Source organism: Callospermophilus lateralis, chromosome 12 (assembly GCF_048772815.1).
Source record: "Callospermophilus lateralis isolate mCalLat2 chromosome 12, mCalLat2.hap1, whole genome shotgun sequence".
NCBI classification, from domain to species: Eukaryota; Metazoa; Chordata; class Mammalia; order Rodentia; family Sciuridae; genus Callospermophilus; species Callospermophilus lateralis.
This window is the reverse complement of record NC_135316.1, coordinates 41,393,832-41,406,244: the sequence shown is the minus strand read 5'-3', so window position 1 is coordinate 41,406,244 and position 12,413 is coordinate 41,393,832.

The following is a 12,413-nucleotide window of genomic DNA, read 5'->3' as shown; positions in this document are numbered from 1 at the left end:
TGGGAGTGTTGACACTTGAAAGGCCCAGGCAGGCGTGGGCAGGCCATCAGCTATGGCAACAGGAAACTGCCCCCAGACAACATTGAGAAAACAGCAGCTGCAAAAGCCAAAGTCAGAGCAGACATAAAGGGTTGCCTATATCCTCCTTGGTCTGGGGTATCCATGCGTGCCTGTGGTTCTGAATCCATACATCTGTTTACTGCATTTATGGGATATAAGTACGCTCTCAGCATAGATCAGACTCTGAACTTGTTGACAACCCAGAAAAAACAATTTTTTAACTTAACAATGTTCTCACATCCTTACATTTCCAAAATCTTTGTTTTCTCCTTGCAACCTAAGTTCTTGTTTATACACATAAAAGTTTTCACTAGAGGCCTCAAACTTGATATGTATATTCACCCTGGTAGAAGTTATATAAACAATAAAAGCATGTGTATGCCTGTATGCTTACATATTTTTAATGCTACCACATTGTTTTTCAAAAGCAAGTCAACCATAAAACTACCATATAAACATGTAAGATTCCTGTAAGAGCCTTTGGTTTAGGAATCATGGTTTAATGTAAAATATTTTAGAATGGATTTGTCACTTAAGATGGGTAAACATAGCTCTTATTGTAAATGATTATAATGATTTAGATATCAATTTTAATTATATTTATTTCCCATTCATTAAATTGTAGGCTTCCCAGGATCATATCTCCGAATCTAAGTCTCTGCATTGTCATTTCTATATTCTTTGGAGCTCAAAATGCGGAGTGTCTCATGTAATGTCAGAGCAAGTATTTTTCTAAATCTTGTGTGTCCATTTTCAAGCCTATTATCAAAACATTTTTAGTGGCTAGGTAAACAAGATTTCAAAATTAAAGTTTTTCATCCCAAAGCAAATGACTCTTTTTTAAATCAGGAAAAAGATCACTCATAATAGGTGAAGAAACTAAAAGAAGTTAGCTGACTGTCACTCAAAGAGCAATGAACTATTTTCCTGAAATCCTGGGTAAAATAGACAATTAGTGATTATTTCATTTCAGTATACTATTACTTTAAGTCTTTTCAATAATTTAGATGTATGTACATTCGCCTTTCATTTATCATAAAAACTCTTCTAATTTATTTAACCATTTTATTCTAAAATGATTAATTAGATAAAAAGCACTGGATATATTTAAAATTATTGCAGTTTAACTCTTCTTTTGGGGGAGATGAGAGTGCAGTGAATTTTCCAACTCTATCTTCATTCACTTTTTTTTTTCCTTTCAATTTTATGTTACACAAAAAGAGAAGACTATACCAGCTAATACTGGAAAGTTATGTTTTGGACAATAGTTAAAGATAGAAATATGGTCCTAAAGGTCATTAAGATATTTCCACTTGATTTCAGTTTTTCCATCCATTTATATTAGGTCACATTCATGTGTGACAAGCAGAAAGATGCCCAGGTTCTGGAGGTGAACAACTTGGGAGCAACTTCCAGATTGGCCAGCAAGGAAAATCTTAATTGAGTAAGTGACCTAAGTTTTGTGTGCCTCAACTTCCTCGTCTGTTAAATAGGGGTAAAATAATTAGTACTTAATTCATAGAGTGTTGCAAGGATTAGATAAATGTATACTACATATACACTTAAAAAGGTGCTTATCATATACTAAACGCTCAATAAATGTTAACTATTATTACTGTTATTATTTATTTTAATTGGTTCTTTTTAGTTATACATGACAATAAAATTTATTTTGACATAATTATAGAAGCATGGAATGTAACTTGTTCTAATTCCGTCCCCAGTCCCCAGTACTTCTTCCCCTCCCTTCCTCCCACCACCTGTTCCCTTCCCTCTACTCCATTGATCTTTCCGCTATTTATAGTTTTTTAAAAATTAGTGTCTGTGGATGTACACAATAGTGAGATTCGCTATGGTATGTTCATATCTATATTCATTTATGTATATATGGTGCTGGGAAAACTGGAAATCCATATGTAATAGAATGAAATTTAAACACTATCTCTCACTCTGCACCAAAGTCAACTCCAAGTGGATCAAAGACTTAGGAATTAGACCAGAAACCCTGCACCTGCTGGAAGAAAATGTAGGCCCAACACTCTAACATATTGTCTCCTGAGCTGACTTCATTAACAAGAGCTCTAAAGTGCAAGAAGCAAAATCAAAAATCAAAAAATGGGATGGTATCCAATTAAAAAGCTTCTACTGTTGTTATTATTAACTTCAATCACATCATAGGTAGACACTGTTTTATTTTTCCATAGTACCTATTCAAATGCATACGTTGACTTATTTATTTTACAACAAAGACCCTCCGATGTCTTTCTCCATCCTAACACACACACACACACATATACACACACACACACACACACACACACACACACGGATATAAGCTCTATAAAATCATGGACATTATCTGTCTTGTTTATGATTGATTCCTATGAGACTAATATAACAGATTTGCTGAATGCTGAAAGAATGAATTTGTATAGATCTAGGCTCAGAAACAAATTATAATAAAGAATATATTTTAACAAATTAACCTATGATGGGAAAATACCTGATATATAGTTCTAGAGGCAGGGTGAATACTATTTTAATGAATATCCGTATTTGTCTATATTATAAAATTCCTGCCAGAGGTCTGGGAAATACCTTAATAATAGTGCCATATAATTGACTGATTATTTTAGACTATTTAACTATCATTCTAATCTTATTCAAAGAATGCCATTTATAATAAGGTTCATATGTTAAATTTCTTACAATATACCAAGTTTCTAATTAAAATTTATTAAAATTGCCCTGATTACCAAGGCATTGTTTGGAATTTTTATAACTTGAACTTTTATTTTCATAAAGATGTTTTTCCTGGTATTTCATGGGGAGGTTTGGGGACAGGGAACACTGTGATGATAGAATAAAAGCTTCTAATATCAAATCAAGATAGATTTGAGAGGACCAAATTTAAGACATTCCTAAAACCATCCAGGAACTTCTATGACAGCAATTGTGTTTTAGCTTACTCTATACAGTTGTCAGAATTATTTTCTGCATGTTTGTTGTTTTGTTACTCTTGTCTTGTCGATACTTCTGTTTTGTGGGATACCAAGGAAGTAGGGAGCTTATGGCACTCTACTCTGCCTTGGATTTACCGTACAGACTGATAGACTTAGGTAAGGTCTCATCAGCTGGCCGGGCTGGTAATATGAAATGGGTTCAAAGGAGCTGGGTGTATCAATAATTAAGAAAACAGCAAAGAAACCACTCAGCATAGGAACATAAGTTTCTAAGGCAGGACAGCTTGGCTCGTGACCCCACAGGTCAGTTTCAGCACTGGAAGAAGCAAGAGAGAGAGAGAGCACTCCTGAAACCTTCTATTTATTGGGGGGAAAGACATTTGAGCAAGTTCCACGAAAATAAAGCAAGGGATTGGGTTTCAGGGGGTTGCTTGGTGATGGCTTGTGGTCAGCAGGTTGACTGACATCTTGGAAAGCCACACTCATCTCAGGTGCTGGGTGGGAACACAGGCAGAGTGAGAGGAAAGGGCACATGTGTGTTGCACAGCCCAAAGAGCACACAATGATAGGCCAGTCCTCCCATATGCTTAAATGTGCATAGCTCACACACACAGCCCATGGATGGCTTGTGACAGTAAGGGAAGAAATGTCTGTGAGGAAAAGAGGAAATGTAAGGACTAAGGATAAAGCAGGGGCTCCTAGGGACAAAGTGCAGGTTATTCTCAAGGCTTTAACCACATTGAGGCTGGAGGAACTGTCCCAGCACTGGAAAGTGATGCATTCCTATCTGCCTAGTGCAGAGACAAACTTTGTGTTGTTTGGGTGAAGTTGGTTTTTCAAACTTGAAAATCTCCTGAACCACCCCAAAACGTGTTGGGATTGAACTCCAATCTGATGCTCATCATTAGTCCCACTTAATTCAGACCCAGAGATAATATGAAAGAATTCACTCCATCTTAGCATTGATTGACCCTTTTTTTGTTTTGTTTTTATAACTTCACTCATACATTGACTATCCCCAAATCCCGAATCATTTATTTGGAAAAGTAGAAAATTGGCACATAATACTAGACAATTGTGGAATTATAATATGCTCTTTCATTTAAACTTTGCCATAATCCACTAAGATCAATATTTTTATCCTCATTTTTTGAGATGATGAATGGAAGCAGAGACCAGTTTTAAATACAAAGACGTCAGGGTCATTCTGATATATTTCAGAGATCTGATTTGGCATATGTGGCTTCATGATTCTTAATTACATTCTTTTTATAATTAATTTGTTGATATTTTCTTGTTATGAGAATTTTTTCAAATGCTTTTTCTGTATTCATTGAGATGACCATATAATTTTGTCCTGCAATCTGTTGATGTGGTATATCATAATTACTGTTATTTTCCCCCTCTGATTATGTATTTTCAAATAACTTGTTTTCAAATTCACAGATTCTTTCTTTTGCCTGATGAATTCTGGTGTTAATATTCTCTGTTGTTTTTTTATATTATCTTTCCATTTCATTTAGTATATTTTTCAGTTCCAAAAAATTCCATTTGATTTTTAAAAAATCTTTCTATATAGGAATGGAGGAACTTTAGATAGGGCAAAGGAGGGAGGAAGAGGATGGGGAGTGGGGTAAGGGAGTAGAAATGATGGTGGAATGAGTTAGGCATCATTACCCTAAGTACATGTATGAAGACATGAATGGTGTGAAAACACTTTGTTTACAACCAGTGACTTGAAAAATTGTGCTCTTTATGTGCAATATGAAATGCATTGCATTCTGCCATCATGTATAACAAATTAGAATAGACAGTTTAATAAAGAAAAAAAGGAACACATCAAAAAAATCTCTATAAATTTAATCTTTCTTTTAATTTTCTTGTTTTGATTATTTTTTTATTTCATTGAGTTGTTTCTCTGTATTAAGTTTGCTGAACTTTCTTAAGATGAACTACTTTGAATTTTTGCAAGCAATTCATATATCACCATATCTTTGCATTCAACAACTGGTAGATTGTTGTGACCTTTTGGTGATGTTATGTCTCCTTGGCTTTTCATGTTTCTTATTATGTTAATGTACGCATTCTTGAAGTGGAGACTTATTCTAGTCTTTGTAGAATGTGTTTATCTGGTACAGTCCTTTGCTGATCAACCCATCCAGAGATTCTGAGCAGGCTATCTGGCATAATTTGAGATAAAATTATTGCTAGAGTCCTCAGGCAGACTTGGGTTCAGGCAGGTTCTTGGGCCTGATGCCTGGGGCCATAGATCTATCTGGGCATGGAATCTGACTGTATTTGTAGAGGTGGGGCCTGGTGACTGTACATGGAAGAGCCATCTGAAACCTGAGTCCTCAGAACTGACATGGGGTATCCTTGAGACTAAGTGTACAGGGGCTGGCCAGGTGTTGGGACGGTGTCTATACCTATGGTGCTGTGGGAACCAGCTTGTGTCTGATGGAGCTGGCCTGGAGTCTGGGGGTGCAGGTACTGGCCTGGGGACTAAGTCTTTGAAGGCTGGTTTAGGTCCCGGAATATTTGGGGGCTTCTTGGAACTGGGGTTTCCAGGGGTGGTCCAGGGCTGGGGTCTATTAGGATGGGCCTAGAATGATGCCAGTCAATATGGAGTCAAGTGACCAGGCTGGAAAGTGGAAACTGGCCTGACCCTGGGCAGACCTAGGCTATATGTCCATGGGTACTGGACTGATGCCAGAAGTTAGTTATGCTGACCTGTTTCATGGGAGGACCCGAAAACCTGTGGTTGTGTTGGCCAAGCTGTTCTGTTCTGTACTTAAGCCTGGTGGTGATGGTAGGAGCCTTTGTCTGCAGGTGGCAGCCTAGAGACTATGTTCGTGATGCCAGCCTGATGGTAAGGACTGTGGGGGGAGGGGGGGCTGCTTGCTACTAGAGCAGGTTTGAAGCCTAGCACCACGAAGCCAGTTTAGTGTTGGGAACAGCCCAGAGCTTGGAGCCACCAGGACAGGACTTGCTGTGGGAGTGGACGGGAGACTCAGACTGCAGGTACTAGCCTGGGAATTGAGGCTGTGAGGGCCTGCCTGGCATTAGGTTTTACTGGAGTGGACCATGTGTTGAGGTTCAAGACAAAGTCTTGCTTACTTTTCAGTCCTTTCCCCCAGAAGGGATCTTTATCTTTGTGCTTTGCTGCCTGGGGCTGGGGAAAGGGTGACATGGATAATGTAAAATTGTCCTTATCCCCTTCAATGTGTTTTTTATTTCCATGCTACATCTAGTCACTGCAATCTATCACCTGGATTTTTAAAAAGCCTCTTGTGAAGGTATTTTTATGCATGTATATTTGTTCAAAGTTGATATTTCTACAGGGAAGATGAGTATTATATAGTGCTGTTTTGTCATTTTGTTGACATCTGTTTCTTATGGAGTTCCTTTTTCTGTTCTTTGCTTCTTACAATTTTCATCAGCAGCCATGCTAGTCCTGGGTACAATGCTTAAGTTTTGCAAGATAAATAATTTCTGGAGTTGTAATGTACAACCTGCTGAATATAGTTAACATTACTATTTTGTATAATTTAAATTCGCAAAGAGGGTAGATATTAAATGTTCTTATTATACATGCAAAATGCAACTATGTGAAGTGATGGATGTTGATTAGTTTGATTATGGTGATCATTTCACAATGTATAAGTATGTCAAAACATCAAGTTGTACACTTTAAATATATACAACATCTATTTGTTAATTATGCCTCAGTATATCTGAATATAAAAATAATAAATGTTGTATCTGTCAAAAATATGGTAGATTAATTATAAAAGTGGCTACAATTAATGGCTCACTTTATCTGAAACCTCTAATGTGTCTTTGCAGCAACTCCCATTAAGATTTGTAGTCTATTTCTACATTCTTTGAATGTGCTTTGGCCAATAGATTGTGGCAAATATAACATTGGGCGAATTTCCATTCTAGGTCTCAGGAGGTCAGATGTACCTTTGTAATTCTCTTGAAACTCTGCTTTCACCATGAGGACAAGTCCAGGCAAGCCTGCTGAAAGATGAGAGAACTACATTGTGGAAATGAATTATCCCAGCTGAGGACATCCCTGACTGCTGGAACACAGCACGATAGACCCAGGCAAAATCAGCAAACCTTGACCCAAGTCAGCAGCGGATGGTTACAGATCAGTGGGCATTTGTGGTTGCTTGGTATGCATCATTACTGCAATAATAGATAACTAATATACAAGTTCACACTGCAGGTGAGTAGCCGAGATAGGATTTGAACTTATGTTCCGTCTCCAGAGTCTAATTCCTAACCATTTCTTAAGTCCCACCCTTATAGCACTTATAGTAGAAAAAAAAAATCTAAGCAAGATACATATTGTGGTAACTAAAATACTATAAGCACAGTTTGGTAGTACTCAGAGGAGAAAGTTGTTAATTTTTTTCTGAATTGGAGACGGCAAAGGAAATTATATGATCAATAAATGTCACAGGGGAATTATAATCAAAGTTGAATTTAGGTGAAGCTCTCCAGGTAGACTAGGAGAAGAAGGTCTTTTTGTATAGTCTGTGGAAAGGGAGACTCATTCAAGGCTTTTAAGCTAGGAAATGCTATGAAGAGATTCATGTCTGGGAAGATCAATCTGGCAGCACTATCGTCAGTGCACTTGGAAGTGGCATGACTGAAAGGAATTGAAGGTCTCAGAGGCCATTAGAAAGTTCTGAAAATATTGAGCAATGATAATGGTGGTGGAGATGGAGATGAAAGAAGAGCTGTACCTACTTGGAAAATAGTGGAGATAAAGAGCCTTTTGAGGACGTAGTATTTGAATAGGGAAGAATGGATACACTTCTAAAGTAGAAGCGGAAGCGAGGATATTCTAGGATGAAGATATGGCACCGATGAGGCCAAAAGAACAGGAAATGTCGATTATTCTTAGAATACAGAATGTCTTTACTTATTTATTTTTTTTGAGGGGAGAGGGCATTTGTTTTTAAAGTTTGTTTAAAATAACAATAGTAGGATGTCTTGAAAATAAAATTGTAGACCAAACAAGTAATCATTAAAAGTGTTCCAGACGTTGAAAGTTTTTCAAAAAGCCTGCATTGTTCTCTCATTCCTCTCTGATGGTGGACGAGTGGTAGTCTTGAGTAGCAATATGTTAGCCATTAATATTTATTTCCAATTCATCCAAAAAGGTAATCAAATGAAGGGCTACAAGGGAAACTAGGCTAATGTTGGTCCAGATGCTCAAGACAACCAGAAATGATGGTGGCAGCTGCAATAAACAGGGACTTCTCTGAGTTAGCCACCACTGGTGGTGTGGCTGGCCAAATCCTCACCAGTTATCCTTGGTTCAATGGCTGCTACATGCAGTTTGAACTTCCTTCTTAAAATCTCTCTTGAGGGAGTCAAAAAACATATTTGGAGAGTAATTTCTGTTAGTACGATATGCATTACAGGTAGACAAATTCATGTCGAGTCTAGAACACAAGATTGATTACTGCTGAGAAATAAGAAAGGATGTAATAAAGTCATGGAGTGGTAGATTCTTTTTCAGATCAACAAATTAAGTTGAGGCCATGATATCCAAGTCCTTGAAAGTCAGGGTTTAAATTAATTTAGTAGTTTTTTGGAATCATTGTTAATTTTTGAACAGCTGTGAACAAGCCTTTTGTAATAGTCTGGGAGAGAGACCAGGGTTTCCAGTGGAGGGGAAAACAAAATGTGGATTTGGAATGTCTTGATCCCAAATAACTTATGGGAAATGACATGTGATTTCATCGGCAAGAGAACTTGCTGGCTGTCTTTAACAAAAATGATGGAGAGTGGTGAGTCTGGGATGGAGGAGCAGATGACCTGATTTATTATTCTTTGAGTCTCTGGTTCTAGAAAGATTCTCAAATAGACATATGGAGCTCTGAAATGGAACTGAGTGTTTGGAGCTTGGAAGGAAGAGCAGGGATAAAGGAGTAATTTGGTAGACACTTACATCGAGGCGATATTTTGATGCTGCAGAAATAGATACTGCAGAAAGAGGAAAAGAAGGCAAGATACAGAGAGGGTGACTACATAATTTATCCTTCAAACTGGGGCACTTTTAAGAGGAAAACCTTTGATATTAAAAATTGTGCCAGGGTGATAAGTCTACACAAAGATATCCTCAAGCCAACTGGGGTGCGTTGACACCTCAGAGAAAGTAAGTCGGCTGTGAGGTTCTCTGGAATTAGTGATTCACAAGGGGGAAATGTTGGAAGGGCTAGGAGGAGAGATACTACGATTGGGAGATTTTGGCCTCAGAGTTCATTCTGAGTAGGAAGACCTGGGTAACCACACTGGGTCTATCAAACAGGGGTAAAAGGCCAAGTTAGACTGTTCTATGGGTCCTCAGGAAGACAGATATCACAATAGCTATGGTACATTTAAAAGCTTCTACTCTTGAAATAATATCTGCTCTTGAGAAGCTAAATCTTACTGTTTTAACTCCCTGCCCCTGTTTCAGTCAGCTTTTCTTGATGCTGTGACTAAAAGGACGCAACCAAAACCATTGTAGAGGAGGAAAGGTTTATTTGAGGGCTCACAGTTTCAGAGGTCTCAGTCCATAGAAGGTTGGCTCCATTCCTCGGGGCTCCAGGTAACGTTGAACATCATGGTGAGAGAATGGTGGAGGGAAGTACCTCACACCATGATCAGGAAGCAGAGAGAGAGATTCCACTTGCCAGACATAAATATATACCCTATAACTCGGCCCCAATTCGCACCTCCTCCAGCCACACCCTACCACTTTAGTTACCACTCGGTTAATCCCTATCAGGGAATTAATCACTAATTGGGTTAAGACTCTCACAACCCAATCATTTCTCCTCTGCACCTTCTTGCATTGTCTCACGTGTGAGCTTTTGAGTTACACCTCACATCAAAACCATAACAGCCACCTAAGTTTTTCCCATGTTAGAAAGTATTTTCTATGCTGAAACATCAATGCGCTCCTCAGAGTGTCCCAGGACAGCTTCACAGCGCTGAGCTGAGCACAGATGAATGGCTGGCTGTTTCCATTTCACACTTTGGATTTATAGGTGTTGGTTGTATTGCTTCTCATCATTACTGCAATTGGAAAACATTTTTAAAGTTTCCAGCATGTCAGGCTCTGTGATTTTGGGTAAAATTGGATTTTACAGTCTGTTGTGTGCCTTGAATCTATCTTGTATTGAGGAAAATTATAAAAATAAAGCAAAACACTTGCTCTGCGTGAAATGTCTTCTGAGTTTTATTTAGTGCGGTTTGAACTGGGAGGGTAAAATTGTGTTGTTAAGCGAAAATTGTCATGAAGAAATTACTTCTCATGTCGTTGTCTTTGCTAAGACTTAGGAATGTTGTATCCTTTGTTTTAGCACTGGTACCCTTCTGTTTGAGTGGTATCCTTTAAACTAAGCCACTTCTTAGGCCTGGGTCAATGCTCTGGAGGAATCATTTTGTTGGCTGAGGTGGTCAATCACTTTGGCCCAAGATGGTTCTGGAAAACTCCAGGAAATACTCCTTGAGCCTCTGGGTAGCTCTCTATCTTGACATTTGCCCTGGTTGGGTAATGAATGCCACTCACTCAGATGAAAACTTTCAAGCAGACAAAATAGTCATTTTCTGGTTCTTTTGACACAAAACAAGTCCTATTGACCTCTTATTGCCAGTTTATGACTATTATGCATTTGTTAAGTCAAATTTGCAAAAATTGAATGTAAAGCATTAGGACTTGTGTGTATATAAAAACACATACAGAGGTTTATGATATTCACAATGAGTCTGGTTTGTTGGGAATATGAGTGAATTTAATTTTCTAAGTAAAAAATTATCCAAAATTATTTTCTGCAAATAAATATTACCTAAGTTATCTAATATCAAGAGAATCCCAAAAGAGCGCTTATAGAAGGAAATTGCAGTAGGAGGGGACATTTTCCTGTTTGACTATGAAATCATATAATTGCAGGTATGTTGAATTGGGGAAGGACTCTAAAGCTCATGTGATCGATTTCCTTAACCTTTCCAATGAGGCACAGAGGTCTAGAAGCAATGAAACTACCTTACTTTCACACTGGTGGCCAAATCTGCTCCAAAACCCAATCATTGGCATCCCAACTCCATGCTTTCCCCCACTATGTGAGCAGCATGACAGGTGTCTTCTGATCAGAACGCCCGAGCACTTCAGAGAACAGTTGTCTGACATCACGGGTGATATGTGAGCCAGCTGCATGGCATATGCTTTGTGTTCCTTAGAGAAAATTTTCAGAAACTCAACTGCTTGTAGCGTAGGGCACATTTTTGGATGCATAGGTCATTCAGAAATGGCAAAGAGGCTCTTCAGGGTCACAGACCTGGCTTCAACACCTGCAATTTGTGCAGGTGACGAGTGGATCTTTGATGAAAGGTAGAGACGTTTATGGGAAAGCAAGAATGTAAATTGTTCACTGTGCAAATATTTACCTGAATCGTTTTTCCTTAGCGAGAGCAGTATGTTCAGCAGGATCATCAGTTTCTGTGGTGTGAATTCCCTTGTAGTCTGATCAGTCTTGTCCAGCTCCCTTCAAAATTCTGTGCAATGATAGATGACACCATGTTCAATATACGTCGCTATTGTTAGCTATGTGTCCTGGAGTCATATTTTTATTTATTTTATTTTTTATTTTTTTTAATCTTTGTGTACTTTCTTATATTTCTTTTTTTTTAATTAATTTTTATTGTTGGTTGTTCAAAACATTACATAGTTCTTGATATATCATATTTCACACTTTGATTCAAGTGGGATATGAACTCCCATTTTTACCCCGTATACAGATTGCAGAATCACATCAGTTGCACATCCATTGATTTACATATTGCCATACTAGTGTCTGCTGTATTCTGCTGCCTTTCCTATCCTCTACTATCCCCCCTCCCCCCTCCCCTCCCCTCTTCTCTCTCTACCCCCTCTACTGTAATTCATTTCTCCCCCTTATATTTTTCCCCCTTTCCCCTCACTTCCTCTTGTATGTAATTTTGTATACCCCTGAGGGTCTCCTTCCATTTCCATGCAATTTCCCTTCTCTCTCCCTTTCTCTCCCACCTCTCATCCCTGTTTAATGTTAATCTTCTTCTCATGCTCTTCGTCCCTACTCTGTTCTTAGTTACTCTCCTTATATCAAAGAAGACATTTGGCATTTGTTTTTAAGGGATTGGCTAGCTTCACTTAGCATAATCTGCTCTAATGCCATCCATTTCCCTGCAAATTCTATGATTTTGTCATTTTTTAATGCAGAGTAATACCTGGAGTCATATTTTTAAATCTCAAGTCAGTACCAGCTTAAGTGCTTAGGTGGCCTATGAAAATGAAAAATAAAATTACACATTCTGGAAATTTCTGCAGTGGATGATGATCTTGAT